This window comes from Accipiter gentilis, chromosome 8, assembly GCF_929443795.1.
Source record: "Accipiter gentilis chromosome 8, bAccGen1.1, whole genome shotgun sequence".
Taxonomy (NCBI): Eukaryota; Metazoa; Chordata; class Aves; order Accipitriformes; family Accipitridae; genus Astur; species Astur gentilis.
In genome coordinates this window covers 4,295,833-4,322,810 of record NC_064887.1, presented here as the reverse complement: position 1 = coordinate 4,322,810, position 26,978 = coordinate 4,295,833, and the positions used below count along the sequence as shown (strand labels likewise).

At 39.3% G+C, this 26,978-nt stretch overlaps 1 long non-coding RNA gene across 1 annotated transcript; it reads right to left on the bottom strand.

The window, feature by feature from the left end:
* Positions 1 to 1,705: 1,705 nt before the first annotated feature.
* On the bottom strand, positions 1,706 to 21,882 carry LOC126041497 (uncharacterized). The gene is made up of 4 exons (XR_007506870.1): positions 21,826 to 21,882; positions 15,236 to 15,368; positions 8,486 to 8,638; positions 1,706 to 3,209 (listed from the first exon to the last, which is right to left on the bottom strand). It is a non-coding gene; the product is annotated as an uncharacterized LOC126041497 (long non-coding RNA).
* Between the last annotated feature and the right edge of the window lie 5,096 nt (positions 21,883 to 26,978).

Below are 26,978 nucleotides of genomic sequence, written 5' to 3'. Positions count from 1 at the left end.
ACATTAACTTCAGGGGCTAAATTTAGCTTACACCAGTGTAAATCCAAAGCACTTCTCATAAGATAATCATTTTATGTAGGTATAACCAAAGTCTAATTTTGTCTGCTTTTGGAAGTGCAGCCTCGTATCCATAGAGATGGAAGTGGAATTGTGACTTTGGCCTTTTAATAGCAAAGCTATTTCATTTGTGACTAAATGTGGAAGTCCACCTATCTACCTTAATGTAGATGGGCAATGCGCAGGGAAAGAGGAAAAATGAGATTGATGGGAGCCTGACTCTGAAGAGCAAGTATTAGCAAATACTATCCTCAGTAAGCTTCTGAACTAATCAAAGTTGTAGCATCTGGAGTACCCTGCAGCATGGAGTTCCACCACTTGCTTCCTCAAGCAGTTTCGTTTGCTGGCCCGAATTCTCCTCTTTCTTTAAACGTCATGAGCTAAGTGCTGGCGAAGCACCCTGGCACAGCGTATTCAAAGCTGAGATGTTTCCTCTTTCCAGACATTAGTTAATCTGGACCTTCGGTCTTTGGCACATAGGAATTCCTGCTGGAAAATAAGCACAAATCCAGATTGTGAACAGTCTCTCTACTCTTGTAAGAGCAGACTGTGATTTCCCCCTATCACCCATAAAAGCACATAGAAGTATTGTATCTTCCTTATGTTCTTTCTGGTGATCCTCCAAGGATTTTGATGTTTTACATAGACCCTTGTTCAGAGTTGGGATTTAAAAGCCTTGGTTTAGCTGGTATGTTTCAGGGCAAGTAATAATCTTTCTGTGTATTTTGAACTGTCCTGAGGGACCTTAAGCATTGAAGTGCTGCTAGATAATAGTTTGGAAAACCTGTGAGACAATGTTGGTCTCCTTCAATTCTTTTCTTTCCTCAGATATTTCTGGTGTAGTTCTGTTTTCATCCTTGTAATCTAGGGTTTTTTCCATAAAGAATTAAAGTTCCAGCAATAACAATTGTGGTGGAAATATTCTCTGGCTGATTGGTAGTGCCAAAAAGCTACTACTGGAAATCTTGAAGAGAATATGCTTAAATGATTTACACACAATTGTCTGTATTTTTTTTCATAGATTGCATATTATTACTGAATAAAAAATTCTCAGGGGTACAAGGTATGCACAATAGCATACTTCTTGCTCATGTGTAAAAGCTTTGGATATTCAGTGCACTGGGTAATCTGAGGAATAGGAAGAGTATGTGAGACGGTGCAGAGAATCTCCAGCACTTGCTTCTTAGAGCATATGGTGTTTCTGGTCTCCAGGACACATATCCGTGTCCATAAGAACTGAGCTACAAAATGTAGCCAGTCGTTCTGCATATGCTGGTGCTTATGAATCCTTTCAGTGGTTAGAGATGGTATAATTAGCTACAGGAAAGCATAACCCTCTGCCTCCATAAAGAAAGAAACAGATCCTTTATGCTTAACAAGCTTTGAATCTTTTATTTCAAGTTGTAGCTGCTACGTTACCTGAGTGCCTGCAGCCACTGAAACCGTAGAGAACACGCCGAGTAAGATATTCAGTGCTGGGAAATCATGGGAAGATGTGGCTGTGGTCTTCAAGCTCCAAACTCACATAATTGTGTTGCCCGTAGCCTGTCAATTACAGTGCAATAACTGACAAATGAGAAAGCTTTTATCAATATTTGCATAGTGTGGGAACCAAACAAACCAATTTTGCAATTTGTGACTGCTTAATTATGTGTTTGGAGGCCAGGTCTGTTGCAGATAGCAAAACAAGTTTAATTATGTCCCACAGTGAAAGGTTTAAAAGTCTTTTTAAAAGGTTTTACAGCATTAAAAATGCACTTAATATTTTGTTTATTGCTGGACACGATAAATTACACATGTGCCGCTTTGCATATCTTGTCAACCAGCAAACTTTTGGACCATTTGGCATATAGCTGGGGAGAGGAAAGGATCCATCCCCAGTTGTCCCAGTGCATTTCATAGCAGCTCCCTGCCCAAAAGCACATGTCCTCTCACAATTCTATCTTCCGTAGCTAGTGGGAGTAATTTCTTTCACCTCCTGGCTTCAGGCTGCTGCTGCTGGACTATTTGTGTATCCGTAGCAGTATGGCTGCCAGGGGATTTCCGAGGGGGAGAGGGGGAAGCAGGAGGCAGTAGCTTTGCTTAGGCCACTGCACTGATCAGAGAGGGCATCAAAAAGTACCATCTCGGAGGGGAATCTCCATCTAATTTCCCTCCAGAGTCAGCTGACAGCCAGTTGCTATTCCCTTCCCCTCCCCTCCTCCTTTGTGTTCCAGGGAGGAAAGGAAGGTGGAAAAGGAGCAGGAGGCCGCAGGCAGAGTAATTAAAGAAGGATGTCCCTACAGAGGAGGCATCTTGTCATTGTGCTCGGCCTCTGCCTTCAGCAGCATCAGCTGGCACCATAGCACACGCTACTCCACGTGTCAGCTGATGCTGTGGCAGATGTGCAGACCCCCAGCCCCATTAAAATCCAACTCTCTCCCTGCTCTAACTTCCCACAGATGGGTCCTCTCTTGGATTGTCTCTGTTAGGAGGAAATACCACAGGAAAAAATACTCTGACGTGGTTGCAGTACTAAATATTTGGTGGTAAGCCTTTCTCCACTGAGCGTGTCCTGTCTGGAAATCCTGTTGGCTTGATTTACATCTTCTGCTTTAGTCTCTTTCAATCTTCAAATCCTTTTTGAAGGATGTCTTACCCTTCTTGAGCGAGGAAGCACTTGACCTTGCTTCCAAGGCCACCTTGTCCAGTGTTGGCATCTCTACTTGCTGCAACCAGCTGAAAACAAAACCAACCTTTGGAAGTTTAATAACATCCGTTTCCCTATGTTGGTTGCTTCTACACATAGGAGTAGATGCCCAAGTTTCAGATTTGTGTGGTAGATTTGTTACACGTAGAAGTAGGCAGCAAAAAACGTAGCAACTAAAGAACTTACTGTAAGCCGTGACCCAGAGGTTGAAACGTACTGCTTTATGAAACAGTTTTCTCTAGGTGATGTACTAATTTTACTTGAATAGCAGTTGTCTGTTCCTTTGGCGAAAGAATAACTCCAGTTGCGAGTTGAGGTTGTAATGGAGTTAGCTATGCTGTGAATTAGTCTCCGATTCTTTCATGATTCATTTTAAATATAGTGGAGGTTGGGCTGGAGAAATCAGCCTAAGGGTTGATGTTGTTCTGTGTGCTGGAGAGCTGAGCTGCTTCCCTGTGGATCCCTAAAGAAAAGGATAAAAGAGGGAAGTTTGAAGTTCACAGGGAAGGCTAGAAAAGATGCAGGCAAAGCTTTTTCTCACTGCCGCTATGGCATCTGCTGACCCAAATGCCTACTGTAACAAAAGGGTGTAACCATGTATTATTAGAGAGCAACCACTAGATGTGGTGCCATCCAATTAACTCTTGGCTCGCTTGTACTGACTGGGAAGGTTAGAAGGGAACTGGGGAGATGAGATCTTTGTTCCTCATGTTACTGTTTCTTTTACAGAGTTGCAATACATGAGGGGAGAAAGTGATTAAATCAAACTTAGTCCTACAGCTAATGCAAATTATAGGCTATATACAGAAATGTACAACATTGTGAATGCGATGTTTAAACAATATGCTGACTAAATCATAAGAAGCACTCCTATACGTGATATATAGCACATAACAAAAGTAAAACGTTTAAATAACGGTCTGCAGAGGTATGATTTTAAGTTAAAAAAAAATAAAAATCTTATCAGTACTGAAACTGAAGGAAAATTTCTATCAATAACCACCAAGAGACAGTGTCTCCACTGCAGTCAGGAAAAAAAATTAGAGGCTGCCAATCTATAAATTCAGGGGTTCTGGATATTTTCTCCTTCACCAAGACGGCTTCCAGCTCTGGACCGCCAAGCCAGAGTAAACATACCGCCTTCAGCCTACCTTCCCAGGTGATCGCATCTGCCCTGCGTGGCTCCCAGTCCCAGAGTCCTGAGCCAGTACAAACAGCATTTGCCTCCCAGTCACGGTCTGACTCCGGATCAGGCAGCCACCAAGGGGAATTCTTAGAATATGCATCACTGAGCTGCTGTAGCAATATTGCATGGATCTAGGGACCTCCCCCAGACCACCGTTACCTTGTTCTCATCACGTTTCACAACTTCTGCTCCCAAAATGCCAAAAAAATATTTTGAGAAAAGACCCTACTGTCGTCCTTAAAGAGCAAATATCTCCAAGGCTGCACTAACCGTTAGCTGTAGTGTGCTATAAAGTGCTCCGCTATTTTTACAGAGCTGGGCATGGTAGAAATAAGCAATAATTAGGAGCAGGACAGATGATCTTCCTTTAAACTTATCGGTTCCTTAAAATTTTGATAAAAACTTCTTATCTTTAACCTTTATCTCTAATTCTTCTCTTGGAGAGGGGCTGAAGTTTTGAGCCTCTTTTTTTTTTTTTTTTTTTAAATCCCCAGTCATTCATTGCTGAGAGAGAAAGTACAAAATTGACAGAGAAAGGAATTTTATTCTGCAGCTTTTAAAGAGGGCAAGGGCATTGCAAGCAATGGAGATTTTAAAAAGAAAATTAAACTATAAAGAAATACTTGACAGTGTCTCTTCTGCACTTATTGGAATATGCTGCTCAAGCTAAAAGAGAGGGCAAGAGGTAATCTGCTCTGCTATTTGCTTTTAACATGATCATGTTTTTGGCTCCCACTACATCTAATGCTGCTTGTATCGTTCAAAAACACACCTCATTATCTCATGTTAAATGTTGAGCTGCTGGAAAATACATTGTAGTGGGTAGTATGCCTCTGAGGTTATGATGTACACAAAATATGTAAGCTCAAAATATGTTTGCAATCAGTGACAATACTGCCTGCTCATGTATTATTACACCATTTGTCTTGTTCTTAGTGTTAAATATTTTGTTCCTTAAGCCTTAAGGCAGCTTAGCTTTGGAGGCTAAGTTTCATGTAACTGGTTTACCTATTCTTGCTGATATTTATCTCAGATGCACTAACTTGGGTGTAGTCTGCAAAATCAATAAATAAAACATGTAAACTTAGTTGGAGATTAGCAGGTGTCTTTTAAGCTTTCTTCATATGGTAAGTATAGGGCTAATTTCAAAATCATGCAGCTAATTTGAACAAGAGTGAGGGAGAAATTAAGTTTTGCTCTCTAAGCCTTGTTTTCAGGGATTGAAAAGCTAGGTCCAGGTTCAATGCATCATTCTGGAAGCATTGAACAAAATCAGTCTTTGTTCTTCAGTGAAACTTATCTACAGAAGAGCCGCATAACTTCCTGTGAAATACAGCCCTGCAGATGTGCTTTGCTAGTTGTCCCTCTGCTTTTGCTTCTTTTGCTCAAATAGTCAAGAATAGACACTTTGTGCTGGAGTGAAAATTATGCTGCCTCGTTTGCCCTCTGCCAAGATGGAGCCCTGCTCACCCAAGGGGCATGACATCCTGCCAGTTACTCTGCTGTTTGTTTATTTGTAAAGTGTAATGGGATATCACTCGGTGAAACCAAAGTGTCCCTCCTTCAAACCTCCAAAAAAGAGGCAGCAGGTTCTCAAGCAAGTGCAAACAACCCGAACTGATGCTGTAAATGCCTAAATGTAGGCAATAAGCAAGTGGAGACAGTGGATGTGGTAGACAATAATTAAATAGTTTAGCTCTAAGAAGCATGTGATCAGAGTTCAGGAGGTAGCTGGTCCCACTTTAACGAGTCAGAAAATAAGAAAGTGAATTGTAGCAAATTAAGACTTTAAGTGGTTGGGCTATAAACCAGAATAGAAATTGATTTTATAATAGTCTTGCATACTCCAAATATCCTTAAGTGCTTTATGTTTTAAATAGAGTAAATGCATAGCAAAATGAATTGCCTATTATGCACCAAATCGTACATTTGTTATTAAATCTTAGAACAGGACAGATTTTACCAGTATCTTTTCTGTAGGTATTTATTTAGCACAAAATTTATTTAATAGTATGAAATGGTCCAGAAACCAAATCTACATTCATGGCCCCTTTGAGTTAGATGCAGCATAAATAGAGTTAATAAGATACCTATCCCAAATAATCTGTGTTGTTAGAAGGCAAAAAGCACAGAGGTTGGTGAACACATCTGGCTTTTTATATTTGTTTCTATATATCTTTGTATTATACTGTCCCAATTAAGTGGGATGAATCAAGCATTTTCTGACTCAGATTGCCACAGAGGTGGGTTTCAAAGCAGAGGGTGTAAGTGACTTTTCTGATATGCGTGGGGCAGGATGGAACTGCAGTCTAAAGCCTGGGGTGAATTACTGTGTTCTTAAGGATCTTTTTTGTATAAGTTCAGTTTCTCTTTCACCGAGTTGCATCTCTGGATCCAGCAGCAGCGGCTCTTACCAACTATTTCTATTCTGCCCCTTCAGGAGCAGGTCTGGAAGCAACACAAGGAGAAAGCTAACTGGTTTGGATTGGGGATCACAGGAGCTGCACAGGGGATGACCAGAGGAGTAGAGTGGGGCAGGGCAAGGGAGTAACAGAATGAAGTAGGAGGAAAAAGAAACCAGGAATACATTTGAGAATGTAAAGAGGCCAGAGTCATGGAGCAGAGGAGGTTTGAGCAGAAGCTCGGATATGTGGAGAGATGGGAATACCTATGGGATAAGTTTCTGTCGCTACTGAGTGCAGCTAAGACTGCTGACCTGGTGATTCAGACTTGGGGAAACTGATGACCGTGGGTCTCGGAAATAATGAATTGCAGAAAGAGTAGGACAAGGGGATGTACGGAGGTGAGAGGATGCGAATTGAAAGATATCCCCTCCCTTCGTATTCATCCCCAGGGAGGATGGCAGCCTGCTACTGCTGTCAGTGAGATATTGGCACAGAGGTATGAGTGGAGAATATGAGAGTCAGACCTGCTGAGGTCCTGTGGAACTGTCAATGTAATGCAAACTGATGAGACACTGGAGGGGGACAGGGTTTAATTTTCTTAATTTTTTTTTTTTACTTGGTTTAATTTAATATAAAGGTAGTTATAGCAACGTATGTTCACAGACTATGCAAGTGTTTTGCCTCGTTTGATACATAATACTTTCTGATTTTCTCTAATTTTACATTGGTCCAGGCAGCTTTCCCAGTAACGTATTCTTGGCTCATATTTGTAGTGTGACATTTTTGATAAGTATTGTCTGGGCTAATCCACCGTGGAATAATCTTTTGGATTATCCACTGGAGCCCTGGTCTTCTAGCACAAACACAAACAAGCTCTAGTTAATGCTGTTTCCCTTTAGGAAGGTGATCACTATATTCTCAGGTGAAGCAATTACAAGAAGGGAACCTGAATCTGTGTTTGGTTGGGTTTTTTTTAAAGACAAAATGAGGTGCTCTAGGCAAAATAATATCCATTCCTGACATAGAGTCTGTACGTGCATAAAGGTGCTGCTCTACATTTCTACAAAGACAAAGAGGGGCCAAAGAACTCATTCTGCCTTAATTGGAACATATTCAGGTACTGTAGGTATGGAGGCCTGATTCAGTATGAGGTTTATGTAAACTTCTGAATGAAGACCATGGATGTGTGCCTGCATGTTTACATGTGAAAGCAAATATATATAATGTGTGCCATGTATCAGTAACCTTTTTGTGACAGGATGGCCTCAGAAGGAACGGTCTTACTGCAGTACTTGGCAACAAGCTTCTCTTTAGTTATAAAAACATAGTTATTTGAGTTACATCAGAGAAACCTGTGAAATTGCACTAGTTTGGTGAAGCTTTTCCCCATGCTTTGATAAACAATTCTCACTCTGCTTCCTGTGATAACTATTTCATTTCCGAGACTTGGGATTTGCCCTGTTACTGAAAAGTGTCTGTAATTTGTAGGCATCTCATTGCTTTGTATTTCATCTTAACATAATGTTGTGCCAATTATTTGTGTTGAATCCTCAAATTATGGTGGTAAAAGCTCTGGTCCTGGTAAGTACCCAGAAGCAAGGCTGTCTAGCCAATGTGTAGGCAAATAATTTGCAAAACTGAGTGAAAAATACAGGTTTTAGTCAACAGTCTAGGTGACGTTTTGTGGGAGCGAAAGAAGGGAAAGAAAGCGTGATCCCAATTGACTTGTCCACAGCTAACTGACAGTCAGGATCAACTCTTTTTTTACTGAGATGTATTTTCTAAAATTATTATTGGAACAACATTTTGTGTAAACATTTATGTTTAGGTCTTCTTTAGTATCTGCTGTCTACAGAGAGTGTGAGAATGTTTATCCAGTGGCAAATATACTGGTGTTGTGACAGGTTTTGCATTGCCTTGGGATGGTTGAGGACATAACAACGACCTGCCTCAAGTTGGGAAAAAGGGAAGGTTATGCAAGCAGGACAGTGTGTCCCATACAAGCCAGCACTATCGGGCAGGGCTGCCAAAGCTCCAGCACCATCCCCAGAAATCTGCCTTCGTCCCTGCTGAGCTGAGCTAACAAGCTATTCTTGATAAATTTATCCTGTATGCTAAGCCCCAACAGGGCTTGAAATGCACTCTTACCTACTACGTGTAGCTCTTTGTCTGCATTATCTCACGCAAACAAGAGAACTCTTTTTTTTTCCTGCTTCTTATTGATCCCAGTAGGTGACTTATACTGAAGGAAGAAACACCTGATTTATTAGTCATTGGTCCCCCTTCCTGAGGACTCAGCATCTGAAATAAATTGAATAGGGTTAAGAATGTACTTAGACCCAGACACAATTGTTTGTGTGTCTTGTCTTTACAATAAGAAAAAAAACTCTGAAGCAAATTCAAAATGTCATTAGTGTCATGCTATAAATAAACAAAATGCTACACAGATAAGAGTGTACCACATTTTCAATTCTGGAAATAGCTTGCAAGCCATTAGGTGCAGGATAAGATATAGAACCACAGATTTAGAAAGGAAAAGTAAAGACAGATTAGTGCTGAGGAGCAGAAGGAAAAAGCAATCTGTGACCGTTCTGTCCGGATTTTCCATCCTGAAATGAAACTATTCCCTCTAGAAACATGAGGAGACATAAGTATTATTTGGTAAGATGTTGTGCCTCATTCTACCTGCCTTTGAAAATCAGTCTCAAGGAATCGGAAGCTGACCACAGCTGACCTGATGGAGTTTCTCCCATGATAAGAGAGCCCTGGTAGCAAGTCTGGGTCCTCTTTTTCTCTCCATGAAGCCTCTAGCAGTAGTGAGGTGTCGGGAGGTAGGATGGGGAAGAACTAGAGTGCCCTGCATTCAGCATATCATGTGGACTGATGCATAATATCTATGGAGCCAGCTATTACAAGGAAAGACTTGCTCCTTCTGCATCTCGGAAATCAGGGAGGGGTAACACGCTTTTTTTTTTTTTTTTTTTTTTTTTTTCCCCCTGCACATGACAGTCAAGCCAACTTTTTCTGGGATGTGTGCAGCCCAGTAGATAAGAGCGCAAACACCTCCTATAGCGAAGGGGACTCATTCCAACCATTTGGTTTGAGTTGAATGGTAGATCTCGGAAAACATGTTTTCCATTCATAAAAAGAAAAAAAAAAAAAGGCTACTCACTACTTTCCAGTGTCATCCTCTAGAGCCTTGAGGGCCATGTGTCACACACCCTTACTTTGTATGTCTTGCTTTTATAGAGTCTGTTCTTCACTCCCAGAGATTTATCGTCCCAGTGAAGAAACAGTCTGGATGTGCCTCTGCAATGGAAATGTAGCCATGTATTTGCTAGCAACAAGCTTGTGGTTTACCAGAATATTTCTGTTTCCTTCTGAGGTTTCCAGCTAATGAAGGGGAATTTATCCAGTACATTTATTGACATTAAAATAAGAGTTGCAGTCCATAAATAATCCCATTGTTGTTTTAGTTTGCAGTTTAAAACATTTTGTCAGCAGCATTGTCATCTACTGTGACTCAGCTTATGTTTTTGCTCACAGTATCAGTGCAGCTTGCTGGTAACACAGACATACACTCCAGCTGTTCCTACCAAGTAGGCTTCAGAGTACATTTTGAAAGCATTCCTGAGCTTTTCAGCACTGAGCACATCTGATCCTGAGTATGGAGACAAGTTCACAGTTAGTCCTTACTTGACAACTATGGAGATAAAAGGAAAGCAGCCGGACTGATTTCTGGGTTCATACAAACTCCTGCCAGCGCAGAGCTGCAAGAAAGCCTGTGAGGGACAAGTGATGTGGTGGCATGAGGGCCACCACCTCTGTTTCACCCACAGGCATTCAAAATGTCAAGTCAACTTTGAAAAGTTGTCAGCACTGGCTAGAAGAGGGTCATGATTAGGCTGAACATAGGGTGCAAGTTATTTGTTAGCAACTCCCAAGAATGTTCCCGACCCTGGCCCCCCTCCAAAGGAGCCTTCGTAGACAGAAAGTGTTGTCATTTTAATGGTGGATCCCTGTGTCAGGAAGAGACTTCAATGCATCAAGGTACACTCTGTAATCCCTGCATCCGTATCTCGTAATGTGCATCCTAGAATGCCAACCAGTGCTTTCATTTCTGTCAGATTGATTCTTTGCAAAAGGAAGTCCCTTAGCACAAGGAAGAAGTCAGCTCTTCAGAATTAAGGCAATAAAGAACTAAGTTTTTAATGAGTATATTGTCTTATTTTAACAGAAATGTCCAGTGAATCCAGGAAAAAAAATATAGAAGTTAGAATTTCTATATAACCTACTCTTTACCAGCAGTACACAAAGTTTTGAATTAGATTTGATTTTCAAAAGTCTGAAGTAATAGATTTTCATTAGTTCTAAACTAATGAAAAATTTTCAACTTGATTAGTTGAAACTTTTTTTTTCCCTTTCTTGGTGGGTTGGTTTTTTTTTGATCAGCTAAGACTCCTGCAGATTTTTAAAACCTGTTTTGAAAAATAAAAGGAATAACACAAGAAGAGACAAGCGCTACAGACTTCATCTCCAATGTTCCTTTTTCTGTATGACAAGTTAACTGAAAAAAAAGGATGTTTATAGTGATGTGTTCTGAATAAACTAGGTTAAGAGATTTCTCTTCCATGATGTGATGTCCAGCGGCATAGATTACACAGGAGTGTAAATATATCTTAGGGTCACCAAAGTGTTATCTTGTTGTAAAATGTTCAATAATCCAGAGCCGCTTGAACGGATTACACCAGACCTGCTTGTAAAATTTGCTTACATGCAGCTCAGCCCTTCCCAAAGCACTTCTCTAGGTATTTACCTACAGAGTTCAGCCTGCTGGCTGCCATTCAGCTGGTATTATCAAGAGGACAAGTTTGACACTCAAGAGGTGAAGCAAAGAAATAGGCAGGTATTTAAATAGACATATAAGCCAGCAAACAAGAGTGGCTTTAATATTAGTAGCATTTTAATCTTGTTCTCTAAACAAAAGAGGATTTACTTATTCATGGCTCAAGAATTACAAATTAATGTGCGGAACTCGAGTTAGTATTGAGGGCACTAGAAATTCATATGATTCAGTGTATCTATTGTTTTAATTGTTCATATTTCCTTTGCTTTGAGTGATTTGGTCTTTGAGATTAATATGATGGTCACTGTCACATCTGTCTTGGATTCCATATTCCTCAAGAATAGCCCTAAGCAGAGAGCATTACAGAAGTCTCTCATTAGGAAGGAGTGGTCACAGTCTTTTATGTAGCTATAGATGATAAAGGCACTGATGTAGTACTGCTGCCTGAAAGTCCACCAGCACTGTAGGACTCAGTAGGTCCTATGCAAGAAAGCCATTTCCAGGGAGACTTTGAGGACTTGTCTATCCCTCCTGATTAGTAGTAGAATTTTGTTTTCCACTCCTAGCCATTTGCAGCAAATCCTTACCAGAAACTGGAAGAATAAGTAAAAATTAAAAGCATAGATTGAGAGATTAGTTTCCTATGGCATGTGAGACTGCAATCTTTGAATCCAAAAGTAGTCCTCAGTTCCGCGGCGTTACCTACAAGCTTAAAAGGAGGGGATGTGAGACTTGCCTATGCCTACACAAATACCCTACCCTAGTCATATATACAGTAAGCACCAGTACTCAGCCTCCAATGTCTGACCAAGCTAATGATAGACGTGTTCAGAGCTTCATGATTTTTACCTGCTGGCCTCTTTTTCTTCCCACACCCTGTAAACCTCAAATACAGAAACTGTCTGGAGCAATCCCACAGTTCCCACTTGTGGTCTTTGTGTCCTTCTGCACCCCTCTTCCTACTTTACCTACATGGGAGCAAGCGTGCATGGAGACATCCAGGAGGGTTGTTTCTCATAGCACCAGAGAGCCTGAAATATATTTTACTTATGGCAAAACAGGACGTCTTAAAGATAGGCAATGCGTGCAGCTATAGCAGATGTTTCTGAATACACAGATAGAAAATTTAGAATGAGATTACAATTTGTGTTAGTATCAGCTTAGCAATAGCTCAAATAATGTTGTGGAGCAAAGATAATCAGTGTCCAGTTGCACCTCTGAAGACACTGAGAAAAGATAAAACCCAAAGAAGGGACTCGTCTAATAATTAGGTTTCAGGTGACTCAACAGTTATTTTTTTGTGTGGTATTAGCCACTCAAGACAGTAGTTTCAGGTCTGTAAAAACAGATTGAAAGGGTCTAAGAAAATGAATGTAACAAGCTATTCTGTTTTTTCTTTTATGATACAATTACTTTTGAAAGAATAGATCATTTGGGGGTAGGATGGTGAATGATTATGGCTACGTTCAGCAGTTGTGCCTTCCCTGAGCAAGGGCTTAAATATTGAGTCACCTCTGGTATGTCAGGAATCTTTTTCATGATGATAATTTACTTCCTTAATTATCTGCAATTGATTTGCATGAGTTGTATTGAGATTATTATATGATATGAAAACTGTCAAACATTGTTAATTTAAACAAGTTTTTAATTCAGCCAATCTTGAACCAACTGTATGTTATATAGAATTCAATAGGAATACAAAAATTCTATCCTCCTGAATAAGATTTTTTCTAATTGGCTGGCACATGGAACAAGTTCATCTTATATACGCCAATTTACAAATATGTCCAATAATAGTGGAGGGAGCAACTGTTTCACAGCTCTGCCAGTATTCATCAGACACAGTGACAGTAGCCACATCATTAATCTCATGGTATATTAGAAATAAAGTCACTGGAATGGAATGGTGTCAAAGGATAAATGTTTCCCCCTTTGAAAATAAACTTCTCAGTTTCACCTCATTGTGTTGTCTTCCCCCACCCCCCCCCCCCTTTCCACCTGCCCTTCTATAAATCCTTTGGTTTCACCTGGCATTTAGGTAACAGTAGGAGACCAATATCCTATGTCAGAGCTCATTCTACAGTTATCAGTTTAGCATACCCTTAAATCCCCACAATTGCTGTGCCAAGACCAATCCTTTCTCTGAGAGGTTAAACATATGCATTACATATTGAAACAATGTAAGTAGCATGTAATTAGTGCTGTTTATGCATTCTCACTTTAAATTATACTTTAAAACCTACGATGTTTTTCAAGGCACTTCATGTTAGAGAGACTTAAATGAGCATTCATCTTGTCATTTTCAACTTTATTCATAAATAACACTCTAAATATATTTGAATGGTTTATTACATTAGATCCTGTGAACCGACGTACACATTCTTCCCTTAGAGGATATAGTTCTTAATAAAACATCCTTTAAAATTATAAAGCCTGTGAACATGGCAATTAAATTTACAAACAGTGTCATCAACAACTTTAACAAAAGATGTTTGAAGCGGGGGGGGGGGGGGGGGGGGGTTGTTGGGGGACCTTTTTTCTGTCCCTTCTTTTTCTTTTTTTTTGTTTTTTCTTTTTTTTTTTTTTTTTTAAACTCTTGTTCCATAAGGATTATAGCTCCCCCGCTGTTTGGAAAAGATAATTTCACTTGTAACACTAATAACTTGAGCAGGGAGAAGGCTGGCTGGGTGAATGGAATGCACTTCACTGCACATCTTGGCTTCGCTAGAAATCGGAAACAGATGGTCCTTGCGGCTGGCTTCCCACTCGGGCCCGCTCAGTGCCAGCCTGTGGTCGTTGGCTGGTTGCTGCTGGCACTGTGTGACTTGAACATAGTAGGACAGTGGCAAAAGAAATCAAATCTTTTTCATTGAGCAGCAAACTGTAATGAAATTTGACAGATCTGACATTCTATACCCAACATCTAGTTAGAATATATTAACCTTTTAGTTTTCTTGAGCTCCTCTCCTACTAGTTATGAATCTCCTTATTAGAGTTTTGCAGTGGCTCTGGAGATGGCAGGAAAGCAATATCTTCTGGATGCCCTCTAATATTAGAACTAAAATAAATATTTCAAATGGCAAAGGAAATATGGGGCTTCTAACTCCTTCCAAATTCTTATACAAAAAACCCTAGTAATAGGAATAATGGTTAGACACTTTTGTTAATATTTCATTCTAGGAAGAAAAAAAAAAAAAGTATGGTGATATTCCACCTCCGTGTACTCAGTAAGAATATTTTCTGGGCATGTCTTGTGTCCCCACCTCAGTGTGGTAATGCTACCTTTGATCCAGCTGCATCAAAACAGAGTTTGTGGTTTTGATGGATACTTTTAATTCTATGAATTTGCATTTACTTAGATGTTTTAGATTGGTCCAGGGAAAGAGTCCTTCTTTCCCTCTAAAGGCTTCTCCCAGGTATGAGCATTATGCCCGATATTAGCTTTTTTCCAGAATAGACGTTGTTTAGTCCTTCTCAAGAGGGTGTTTTGGCTGTCACGCAGGCCTTGAGCCAGCAAAGCGCATGCTCCTAGGGGACAGGTACCTCTCTCGGGTGAAAAGCATGTTGAAATGTTGTGCTGAGTTATGGCCACAGATTAGGAAATAGTTGGTTATATTTAGACTTAAAAATAAATCTGGTTTATGTTCCTTTACATTTGGAGTTGATGGGGAAGAATTTTTACTTATTTTTAAAAAATGTTTGTATGTGTCATTCCTTCCCCTTCACTCTTTTCATCTGTTCCTCCTGTTTCTTTCAGACATGAAGTCACAGCACTGTCTGTGATGTCAGTGTGTTTCCATATTGACAGACCGTTCTGTCAGAAACAAGATCTTGATGCTTGTTTCAGATGAGGCAAAAGGGGAATACAGATGGCAAGAAGAAAATCGGAGGAGCGAGAGGGATGCGGGGAGAAATACACACGACAGAGCTACAGGGGGAAATGCAGAGTCCAAAGACAACTTTCCTGCATGGGATAAAGGACCTCTTTCTCTGGGTTCAGCAAGACCATCTGCAATGTGTGTGTCACCTTGAGTATCCAGTGTAAGCTTTACCATTGCACTCGTTTTGGCTTGGGCTTCCTTGAAGGTGCAGGAGTAGGGGTCACATGCTGCTTCTCTCCTTGTTTACGCCTTCAGCAACAGCAGATCCTCTTGATTGAAGCCAGGATTATAGGATTTCCAAAAGCTATAGAACACACACTCGTTGTCAGCAACTTTGCATAAGTTCAGAGGCTGTCCAAAAATCAACTGCCTGCTGTCACGTGGCACTTGAACTAATTGTCACTGTTCGAGATAAGGAAATCCTCTTCGTAACTCATTTAAGTTCAGGCTTCCTAAGGAAAGCGCCTCCCAAATTGGGAACAGATCTAAAATCACACTGTTGCAATCAGCTGAGAAGGTTCTGAGCAATTGCAACTGAAGAAATAGAGGGAGGCGAAGGGAATAAAGAAAGGGTTAATGAGCAGTGGATACCATGCAATTAATAGATAATCTAGTAAAGAGTACTAAGATCCTAAAGATGCGTCTAGCACTGGGAGCCGCACGCAGTTCTGCCACGTTTCTTTTACCGACATGAGTAGTAGAAGCCAACATTTGGAGAAACCACCCGCTATGCCAACATTTCGAATGCTCTCATGCATTCAGTTTCCAGTAGACTGTAAAATGCCAGCTTGATATAGTCATCTGAATTAATATACTGTATTAGCCTTTTTTAGCATTCATTCCTGGTTTCGTACACTTGATAGCAACAATGACCTCATCCGAATGTGCTGCCGAGGGGAGATAGAGGGGCACGCTCGTGCTGTTTGTGCTGCGGCAGGTAACTCTGCTCAACAATTAAGCAAATTATTAGTGGGTAGCTGGCCACTTCTCCAGTAGGAAGTCAGAAAGCAACTGGCAAGTACTTCAATTCATTGCTCGAGGCCCAAAGCTGTCGGAAAACAAATCTCTTCTCCCGTTGCCCACAAACACATACACCTAACTTACTTCAAACTTGAAATATCACTGGTATATTGCAAGCACTTTTATTTTGCAGCTGTGTCTGCACAAATGTCTATGCCGCACGAAGGCTTTTTCTTTCTTCGGAACAGATCTGATTTAGAAGCAAACATCTTTGTGGCTTATTAGTCTTTGGAAGGCATCGTTTTGTCCCAGTACTATTCACAGGGAGTGTTGTGCAGAATGCTGATTGACAAGAGTTAAATTCAAAACATGTAGCCATTTTCTGGTGTGTGGTTTTTTTCCTGATTGAAGGAAAACTACTTAGATGTTTGTTTCCAAAACGGCATCTGTCAGCAATCAAAGGGGAAAAATTGCATAAAACAAATGCAATTGTTTGGAGTAGCATTTCCTGGATCATGTTAAATGCTTGATTTGCTCCCCATTATGCTCACCAAATAATTTTATTTTCCACAATAATTGCAATATTTAACATGTTGTATTTAATCTTGTTTTAATGCTATTAACAACAGCCGCTTATGAAAGGAATAATTGCTCTACGGGTAAGAACCCACCATCCCCAGCATCAGAAGGAACAATGGCAAAGTTAACTGCACCTAATTGTTCTGAATTTAAAACGCTGTTAACCAACAGCACTCCTCATTTCTTTGCACATAACTACTATACTGTCAGGAAGGAAATGGTTTCATGCTTCTGTCATTCATAAGCTGAAAAGTGTATGCTCTTCTAAAAAAATATTTATTTGGTGAGTTTATAATTAACATTGGGAAGCAAAGTCATATATTGGTATAGGAAGACCTAACTGCACTCGAAGCAGTGGTTAATATAGCAATCAAGAGAAAGTTTGTCAGTAGATCTGTAACTACATCAGGTGATGGAAAACCATATAGATGGAATAGAGTTTTATCAAAACTTGACTGCAATGACGTGCAGTACAACTGAGTATGAAATACTAAATAAATAATAAGCAGGGTTGGTAAGTTGTTTGGTTTGAGAAAGAGGAGCAGAGAGAGCAGCATAAAATTGAATCTGACACCGCTTCAAAGGCTGATTGTTACTTAAGCATTTTACTTCATATTTTGCGTGATTATTTGGAGGGAGGTTTTTTCCCAATAAGCAGCAAGCCACGGAAAGGACAGGTAGCGTTAACGAACCTGCAGTAACAGAAGACGATAAATGCTTTGGCCAGCCAGTGCAAGGACAGTTCCTGGCACAGTGTCCATTTTTTTTTTTTTCCTGGACTCGGACTAAAACTTAACACTTCCCGTGCTAGTCAGACTCTTTCCTGTAAATGGCAGTGGGACTATACCTGCTATCTGGAGCAAAAAGGGAAACTGGGATGCTAAGTAGTTGCATAGATCAGGCACTAATGTATTTTTTGTGCAGTCCATATTGTTAAGGCTGGGGCAAACCCAAAGACTAACCCCTGCATGTTACATTAGCAGTTTGTGTTTACCCTAAATAATTTACTTATCATCTTGCATATCACAGAAATCTGAAGGTATTGTTGAAGCTCAATGAAAGGTAGTTCTGTCGTGCATTGAATGACAGTTTTGTAATCTATGTAGCCCGGAATTGTCATTTTGCTGTAGCCAAATAGTTAAACAATAGTTAGTACACAAAACAATCAAATGAAGAATTGTGCACCCACGAGCTCCCCTTTTTGATACAAACAGAAACGGATATTGTTTAAAATAGAGTGGATATTTTTAATACCTTTTCCTCTTGTGTCCAAATCGCAAAAAGATTTGCAGAGTGTAGCTGTTTCTGAGTGAGCAAGTTATATCAGCCATAGCTCAACAGACCTAAGAAATATTCCTGGCGAGAGTCCGTTTGCCAGTTCAGAAGTTCATTTTTTTCAAGTACTTGAGGAAAGGCACTACTGTATAGATTGAAGTGCCCTGTTATTAAGTGGTGGTGGTGGTCATAGCCGAGCAACCGTCGCTCCGTGTGATACAACGGGGTGATTTAAATGGAAAGCATTCACTGCCTATTTAATAGTCAACTGTCATAAAAGTAATACTTTTGTTGGGTTTACAGTGCACCAGAAGTAGTGAGAAACTGAGATGGGAAAATGTATGATTATCTTTTACTGTGTTTTCCAGGAAAAGACGTTAATATTGGACAATAGCAGGATTTCATAACTTTTCAAAACTGTTTGGTTTGGAGTTGTCTTTTTCCAAGTTATCTGTCAGTTCCTCACGTAAATTTTGAATGTTGCAGAGAAGTTTTGCAGGAGAGAGAAACAAACCTCTGAGGCTTTGGTGGTTATCACCTGATGGTATTAGGATATGTAACATTAAAAACCAGTTTTTAAAAATATGGTAGAAAAACTGTATTTTAAAAAAAAGGGGGGGAATTATTCAGTTCTTAGGGAGCACTTTAGCCATCTGAACATTCATATGAAAAGTCATTCATTTAAACAATAAGATCTGGTATCTAAAATCAAGAAGGAACAAAGAGCCAAAACTTTAACGTCTCAAAAAAATGAAAGAGCATTTGATTCCTTCAGAAAGCTTCCGTCACTGAATTGAGAAATAAACTTCAGCAGTTTATACTTTTGTTTTGCCTTTCACTGCTTGAATGATTATATGCACAATCATGAAAGAAAGAAAAAAGACGCAATCTTTTTCTTTTTTTGCTCACCCTTTTTCCCCCCCCAGTCACGTACATGAGAAAAGTAGCTGCGATAAACAGATACTGAATCAGACTGAAAGTCTTTTTAAAAAAAAAAAAAAAAAAAAAAAAAAAAAAAAAAAAAAAACAACACCCAAAACATTGCATGATAGTCTCTAAGCAGTTCCATCTGTCAAGCAGAAATTTTAGGCTAATAGCCTGTGGCGATCTCCCTCCGCAGTCCACTACCTGCCTTTGTCCTATTAAATCTCTTTATTCTTCTTAAAAAAGAAAAAAGAGGAAAGGAAAGAAAAACCTTGCAGACCAAAATCATCTGAGTGATGAAGCCCTAATTTTGACCGCCTCTCTTTGATGTTGAGCAGTGGGTTCTTATTTAAAAAAAAAAAAAAAAAAAAGGAGTGAGAGAGAGGGAGAGGGGGAGAGAGAGGGAGAGAGAGAGAGGAGAAGACAGTGCTAGGAGCAGATGACTTTTCATCTCCACTTCACCTTGCCACTGGGTCTGTGAGAGATTGGTTCATTGTCAAGGAGATTTTTTTTTTTTACCCATGATTCCATATGGTATGGACCGGGCTACATGTTGCCCAACATGCCAGTGCAAATGTTTTCTCAATTAGGTGTCTTATCTCCCGTGAGTTAGCATCAGATGAAGCTTGCTGACAGCATAATGGCAGGGAAAACCTCCGACGGCTCCATCAAATGGCAGCTCTGCTACGACATCTCGGCCAGAACTTGGTGGATGGTGAGTTGGCAGCAGGGCTGCTTTTTTTTTTCTCCCTTTTCTACTTTCCCTCCCTCTTTGACAAAATGTCCCAGACCTCACATTTATCAAATTAACATTTGATTTTTTTCACACTCTTCAGTAGAGCAGCCTCACACTTGTCCCACTTGTGTGCTTTCCCCTGTGTAACAGGAGACCGTTAATGTGCACTACAGTTTCCAGAGGGAAGCTTTTTGAATTCTCCTTAAAGGGAAAAAAAAAAAAAAAAAAAAAAAGTATGCAAAGAAGTAGTTTGAAAAAGCCTTGTGCAGAGTAACTTGTCGCAGTCGGCTGCCTAACGCTCAGTTTGTTTTACTTTATCTGCTGCTTTCAAGCGTTTGTGTGCGTGTGCATTTTTTACCATGCAATATTTTGTAAAGAGGGGAGGTGGAAAGTTCAGTCCGTTACAAAGCAAGTCGATTACTGTAAAAGCCTGGAACGGTGCGGTAGTGTCGTGGTGTAAAATCATCACGTGTGAGAGGAGCGTGTTTTGCGAGGTGCTGCCTTTCATCGGAGACCCCGATCTAACTTTTCCCTCCGCTTGTTTACGTTAGAACAGGTTACCGGGCTGTGCTGACCTGGAGCCATGTGTTACAGATCCCACATAGTCTGGCTCTAGCTGCTTTTGGGCGCAATTAAAGTTTCAATAAAGTCCCAACGTGCTCCGTAGAACGAGTTAACTAGCATGTCATGGTCAGCCGGGCCAGACAACCTTTGACATCTTGAATCTATAAGAGGTATAGTGAGTTAGGAGGATGCACAATAGCCCATTGTGGCAGAAGATGCAAGTCCTGTTGCGAGGAAGAGAGTCCTCAAATCATTACTGCCCTCGTTAGCGTGTTGTCCGTTAGGGATTAATTCGTTAGCAGCGCATTTTTAGTTTTCTGTAATTATTATTCTTGTGGCAAGCGTGAATTCTTCCAGTGAGAGGAAAAGTTTGCTGCCAGGACAATGAATGTATTATCCGCTCCTAACTGGACCGTGAACCTCAGCTCGTTTCACATAGATATCAGTTAAAAAAGGACTGGCGAGTGGAATTACAAAACAAGGCATGATCACTTTCATTGTATGATACGCTGAAACAAGTCGGGGGCTTTCCCTCCCCCTCGCCGCCCCGGACCAATTTTGGTATCATTTGGAAAGTTTAAGACCTCTGAGGACTTGAAAGACTTTTAAAAGTGAGATCCGGAAGGTTTTTATTCTGCAGCTTGGTGGTGGCCATTGTGTATATCATGTGGCTTGTTTTTAAAGGTGTTTGGGCTCGGGGTTTTCCGTTTTGTTTTGTCTAAACTCTTAATTTTTTAACCGTCTATTAGAGGTTTGCCAGCGGTTGCCAGTGAAATGTAACATGCAGCTTTTGGTTAATGGGAATAGGGAAGGCTAACCACTTTACTTATAGTACTGATTTTCCAATTAGACTTTCTGCCAGGGGAAGTTGGAGGGGGAAGGGGTATTTGCATGCACATAAACTGTTGATTATTCATGTGACTTTTTTCTAGCTTGTTAAACCCCTGTAAATAAGGCTATTGATTCTTAGTTATCGTTTTCAAAGCAAAGTTTTCAAGTACCTGTTTTAACCACACGATTTATATCATGCTGTGATTTTGCCTTATTCTAAGCCATTTGTGTATTTTCTTACCACTCCTCTTTTATTGTCTATCAGCTGCTTTTATGATGATGTACATCCATGTTTATTATTTAATAAGTATCCTCAAATGTTATTAGGCAGTTATTATCTCCCTATAGAAAGTGTCCGAGGAAGTTTCATTTCAGTCACATTTATTTCACAGATGTTTTAGTACTGTGAATATAATATGTAAAAATGCTGGAAACATTTAGTAATGCACTTGCCTAAAAATAAACAGTTTTATAACCACACATGCTGTTGTTTAGATTAAACATTGCAGAAAGTTCTCCTTAAACTTGAACATCACACCATTTATTTTCTAAGAGAACCAAAAAAAAAAAAAAAAAAAAATCACTAAAATAGCCTTTTTCTGTAGAAGTTGCGCTAGATGAAAGAGATGTTATTTTTAACTGAGATGAATAATTCAAGATCTTTACAATAGATGTGTTAATTGCAAATAATTTTCATACAAAGTTTCAATTATTGATGGAGTAATAAGCAGTTTTTCATACAGTCTGTGAATCTAAAACATACAACAAAAAGTAGATATCTGTTATTTTTTTTACCCCCAAACCTCATCACATTTGCCACATTCTTTTAATCAAAAGTAAGCTAGAGAGCAGATTTTAATGTTTTAAAGACAAGTAAAGCTTTTAAAATTACCTCATGCATCGTCTGGCTGCACAAAATCTCAGCTGCACAGTGCTAAACTTCGGTTTGGTACTGCCAGCATACAAAGAGATGAGTGAATACCCCTTGCACCCATATGGACTCAGCTGCCAGCACTGTGATATGCAATTTTGCTTTTTAATGAATCGTAAACAATTTGTGTGTCAAACGAGGGAGTTTGTTTTCTTTCTGGAGCAGGTTCTAAATCCATTTTAAGCTATAGCTGTGTACTGTACTGGAGTATTATCCCCAAATTTAAAGGTTCTGTGTCATTTTGATGAAAAGACCTGTTATAATGAAAGAAACGGCTTTATAAAAGGCTGGGTGTAGTAATCTCTCTCTCTCTCTTTCTTTCTTTCTCTCTCTCTCTGTCTCTCAACCTCACACTCTCCCTCTTTCACTCCAGTCTATAGCATGTTTATAGCTAGCTAGCTGGAGATAATGGAGATTGGTTGATTGCATGATTAGTAAAATGAATGGATTTTAGCATTGGGCAAAGCAGCTTGCATTTTTGAAAGGTGGTTTTAAAATGCAGAGTTCTAATTTTGACCTTATTTTCTTTCATAGATAATCTTTATTAATGCTCCTTTAATTCGTTTTTCCTCATCGCAGCTAGTTTTTCTCTCCAGCCATCTGATGGAATGGCTAATATATTTTATGTTACTTGCCAAAATACCAAGAGGTCAAAGTAAAAGAAAAATATTATTTTTCTTTCTTGTAGACAGTTAGAAATGTTTCAAACTATTTTGGTAGAACCCACAGGATCTGTACATTTTAGCAATAATTGTTTTTGTCACCACAGTTTTAAGGCAATCTTTTGATACCTAATCTATTTTTTTTCTTATGCTTTAATCAAGTAAACGCAGAAACAGTATTATTTTGACTATATTCTAATGTGACATTTTAACAGAAAATTTCCCCCCAACTGCTGTAAATTTGTTTAAGAAGGATTTATATATATTTTTTTTTTTTTAATATATATGTAATAGCAAATACTTTAACTGGTATAGCAGCCTGAAGATACGAGATGAATTAGTTTGTTGGAAAAATGATCATTCTTTTGTAATCATTGGCACTTCTTATTTAAATTTGGTGCTGTCATAGAGACACTAAAGGGTTAGTCGTAGAAAAGTTTCAGTACTCTGTCTTGCATTTGTAACAAATATGTGCAGCTGTGCTACTTTTATAAACATTTATTTCAAGCTGATTATTTTTTTTAAATTATTTGCTCTAGCAAGCCAGTACGATGTGACTATTATATGTGTTTAATAAGGGATTGTCTGCAAAATTCCTTTGCACGGGGTTATTGAAATACACGTGCAGCGAAGGTATATACTGGAGGAAAATTCTCAATGACAATACAAACCTAAAGACCCTGGGCCAAATTCTGCTCAAGGTTTACACTGCCATCAGCCTGGAGTCACTGCATTGAGAGGAGTGGAGCGACTCCAGGTTTACTTACCTGAGTGACTGAGAGCCAACTTTGACCCTCATAATTTGAGTTATCACATTCCAAACAGTTTCAAACCCCAAACTGTTCTCTTTTGTGAAATATCTGAAGAAAAAAGCCTCATTAATAAATAAGAAGCCATTTCAAATGACTCCATGTATGAGTTAGCATGCAAACTGCTGTTACTGAATATGACAGTTGAAGCAGATCTTCCAGTCACTTTCTGAAATAACTGTTTTCTAGTTTTATTATCCAGCTATCGATCCATAGTTCAGTGTATATGCCTTTATTTTCTTTAGGTGCCGTAAGTTAAAAGGGAATTTATTGAAGGCAGTAGGACTGGACTTGGAAATTGTCATTTTGTTACTTTAAAGGTTTTTAAGTCAACATCATTTTTTCACTGAAGCTCTTGGTAAATACTTTTTTTCATACCTCTGTGCTCCATTTTTTCAGAGGAGTAGCTGAAATTACTCAGGTAATTTATGCAGTAAAAAAAAAAAAGAAAATTTCAAAATGTTACTAGCATTTCCATCAATTAAGAATTAATAGAGTCCTCACTATAAGAGATTAAAAATAATGGCACATCTAATAAATATTTAATTTCATCATATGGAAAGCTAATTATCACTACCGAAGCTTAAAAAGTCAGAAGCATGAAACGCTCAAAAGTAGTATTTCTTATTGAAATCACTGAGCGTATCTATACATATGTGCATATACATACTCTCATCTAAGTTTATCATGGTAATCCCCACATGCTGTTGAACCATACGTGGCTTTGCTGATTTGTGCTTCCTACTTATAACTTACTGTATATCAGAAAGCTTACATGTATTAATAATTATCCTGCTCCTGCTTCTATAAAAATAACAAAGTGTGAACAGAGTGTAACATTGCAGCATGGATTTTCTTTGTTTTATATAGTAACTCTCACATGTTCATACACTGCTCAGCTGCTGTATAAATGTTTTTAATAAAATTATTCCTTCTCTGAGTTGCTAAATACCATATATAACTTAAAGATGTGTATTCAGTGCATCGTTACACATACTTTATAGTATCATCATTTTCTATACGTGGTCTCCTTTTGCGTACAAGTATTTGCCCTAGCTGTTTTCCACTCTTTTCCTTCACCTGTCCTGAATATTACCATGAATGTTTCCAATTTAAAGCCAGAGGAGTCAGTGGCTGATTAGAAGACAGGAAATTGGAGGATTAAACTGTCTGGTTGAACTTCCTTTACTTATCAGTACCGTGTAACTTACACTGGATTATAAACTCATTGGAACAATTTCTACAGTGTATCAGTACTTCTGTTTTCTTAGTCTTTATTTTTCTGCAGAAAATATGGAAAACGAGGAAAATGGGTAGTTTGTGGCTAAAAACCAATACTTTTTAATAACACTGAAGCGCTGGACATTTAAATTTGTAGAAATGTCTTCAGATACAAGAATTCCTTCAATTTTAAATCATGCAGGTCTATGATATATATTTTAAATTAACTTCAGTATGTAAACAACCAAGCAACAGATACTTTCGGGGAGGGGGAGGGAAATGACATCATTTTAGTAAGAGGAGAATGCGCCTTGTTAACCCTTGTCCAACCCTCTTCCCCTCAGAAACTTTTGCATTTGTTGTAACAGGATGGCGTAGCTGTAGGACACCCTGAGGAAGGACTAGAGAGAAAAGCCAGTTTATCCAAAAAACTTTGTCTGGACTCCCAGTGCTACCCTCTGAGCCAGGAGCTGGAGATTTGACAACCTCGCACGGCGTTTACTGGGGGAGAAGGACGGTGTGTAGATAGCTGGCTAACCAGGAGGCGAATGAAGAGCACAGCTTTGTGCCCTTAAGGGCCAGCTCATTCTTGCTGTGGATGCCCATGTATTTTTTCCAGAGCTTGTCGTGGCCCCTGGTTACGAAATCATTGTGATAGTTGGGAAAAGCAAGTAATAGTACGATCTGGAGGACCTATCTTGTGAAGGATAAATAGGAGGACTTCTAACCTCAGTCTGTGCTGCACCTAATGTGTTTCTGTGCTGCCACTCACTATTCACCATCATTTAATTTTATGCACTGGATTGAGATCTGAAGGTGTCAAAACTGTATTGAATACCAGACTGTGCAGGAAAACCCAAAAAAATCGACACTGCCTGAAAGGTCTAACACCTTGATCTGAATCCAAAGGCTGCAAAACTAATCATATACTACTCCAGTTTAAACACCAAGACTGGATCTTTAAATTGATCGGGATGCTTGTGATGGTTTCCGGCAGTCTGATGCTGCTACATTGGGCAAGCCCTCCACTAATACTAGGAGTAATCAAAAATGGAGATGAAAATAAAAGAGTATTCTGAAACTTTTTTGCTGGCAAAGTCCCAGCAGCTTCCATACAAACAAAAAAACAGTCTGAAACTTTATAAGTAAGGCAGTAAATACTTGTTTTCCCTTCCCTTCATATGAAAGAAAAAAGGTAACATTTTTTGGTTTATCGAAAGGTTCCCCGTGTTTTAATCCCAGCGTGAAAAGGATCTTGCTGTGCTGCTAGAAGCATGCTTCACTCCTCTCCCTCAGATGTGGTCACTGACACTGATTAATATTTAAAGATGATTTTAGGATGAATCAAGTTGTTTCTTCGTTGATATTTGAAGACAAATGTGCTAGTTCATAACAGCATATTTCGGATTGATAGTATCTTTGTTATTTCCACTAATGTCACTAGGATCTTCTCTTTCACAAGTACTGCAGGTAATAATTGCAGAACTCGTTGCAAATGCTGGAGCTCTTTGTACATGTACATACACAGACTTTACATATGCAATACACTTGTACTTCATCCACCCACAAAAAGCAGAGGCCCTGCCACCCTCCCAAGAAATCCAACTGATCTCGGAGCAGCAGGAGCCAGGCTGATTGAGGTGTCTTCGGAGCAGGCACTGTACAAGCCTGCAATGGCTCTTTTGCGCAAAGGGTTTAGAACGTACGTTCACTGTGATGAAGGTCTCTGGATCTATTTTCCATAGAGTAGATTATTGAAGAGTAGTTCTTAATAAGATAAAAATCATTAGAACAGATTAAATAGATGTGTTGGCTAATGGAGTGAGATTCAAAATATTTTGCCTGTATGAGCATGTCTGTTGTTCTTTGGTGGGGTTTTTTTTCAGAGGCTGTGAAACGCAAAGTTAGCAATACAACTAGATATGGGTGGAAGTGTTGGATAGTACAGATGGCACTATAAGCTTGTAGACTTTTACTACCAATAATTGCAATGCCCTTGCTTTCAAAGGAGTGCAGGTTGCCCTTGATGTACGCAAACAGCCATATTAATTTCACAACCCAATTGGAATCACACACACGGATTGAGGTTGTCAATAGGAGCAGTGTGGAAATTAAGAGCACAAATAGTGCTCTCAAATAGGCCTTTCTGCTTTAAACGTGACTAACTCAAAAGATACAGGGCATACGTGGTCGCTAACAGAGTACTTTTGTAACTGAGAGAGTTTGTGAGTAATTTAGAGGGGAGTTTTTCCTTTTTTTTTTTTTTTTTTTTTAATCCAGAATTCAATTAGGCTGGAGAAAAATGGACCTGATTCTTCATGGAAATATACTGACATTCATAAGTAGTTATCTTTAGTAAAGAAAATGGGAAGTTGAGCATGGCTTTTTGGTTTATGTCAAGGAAATATAAGGAGTATTCCAA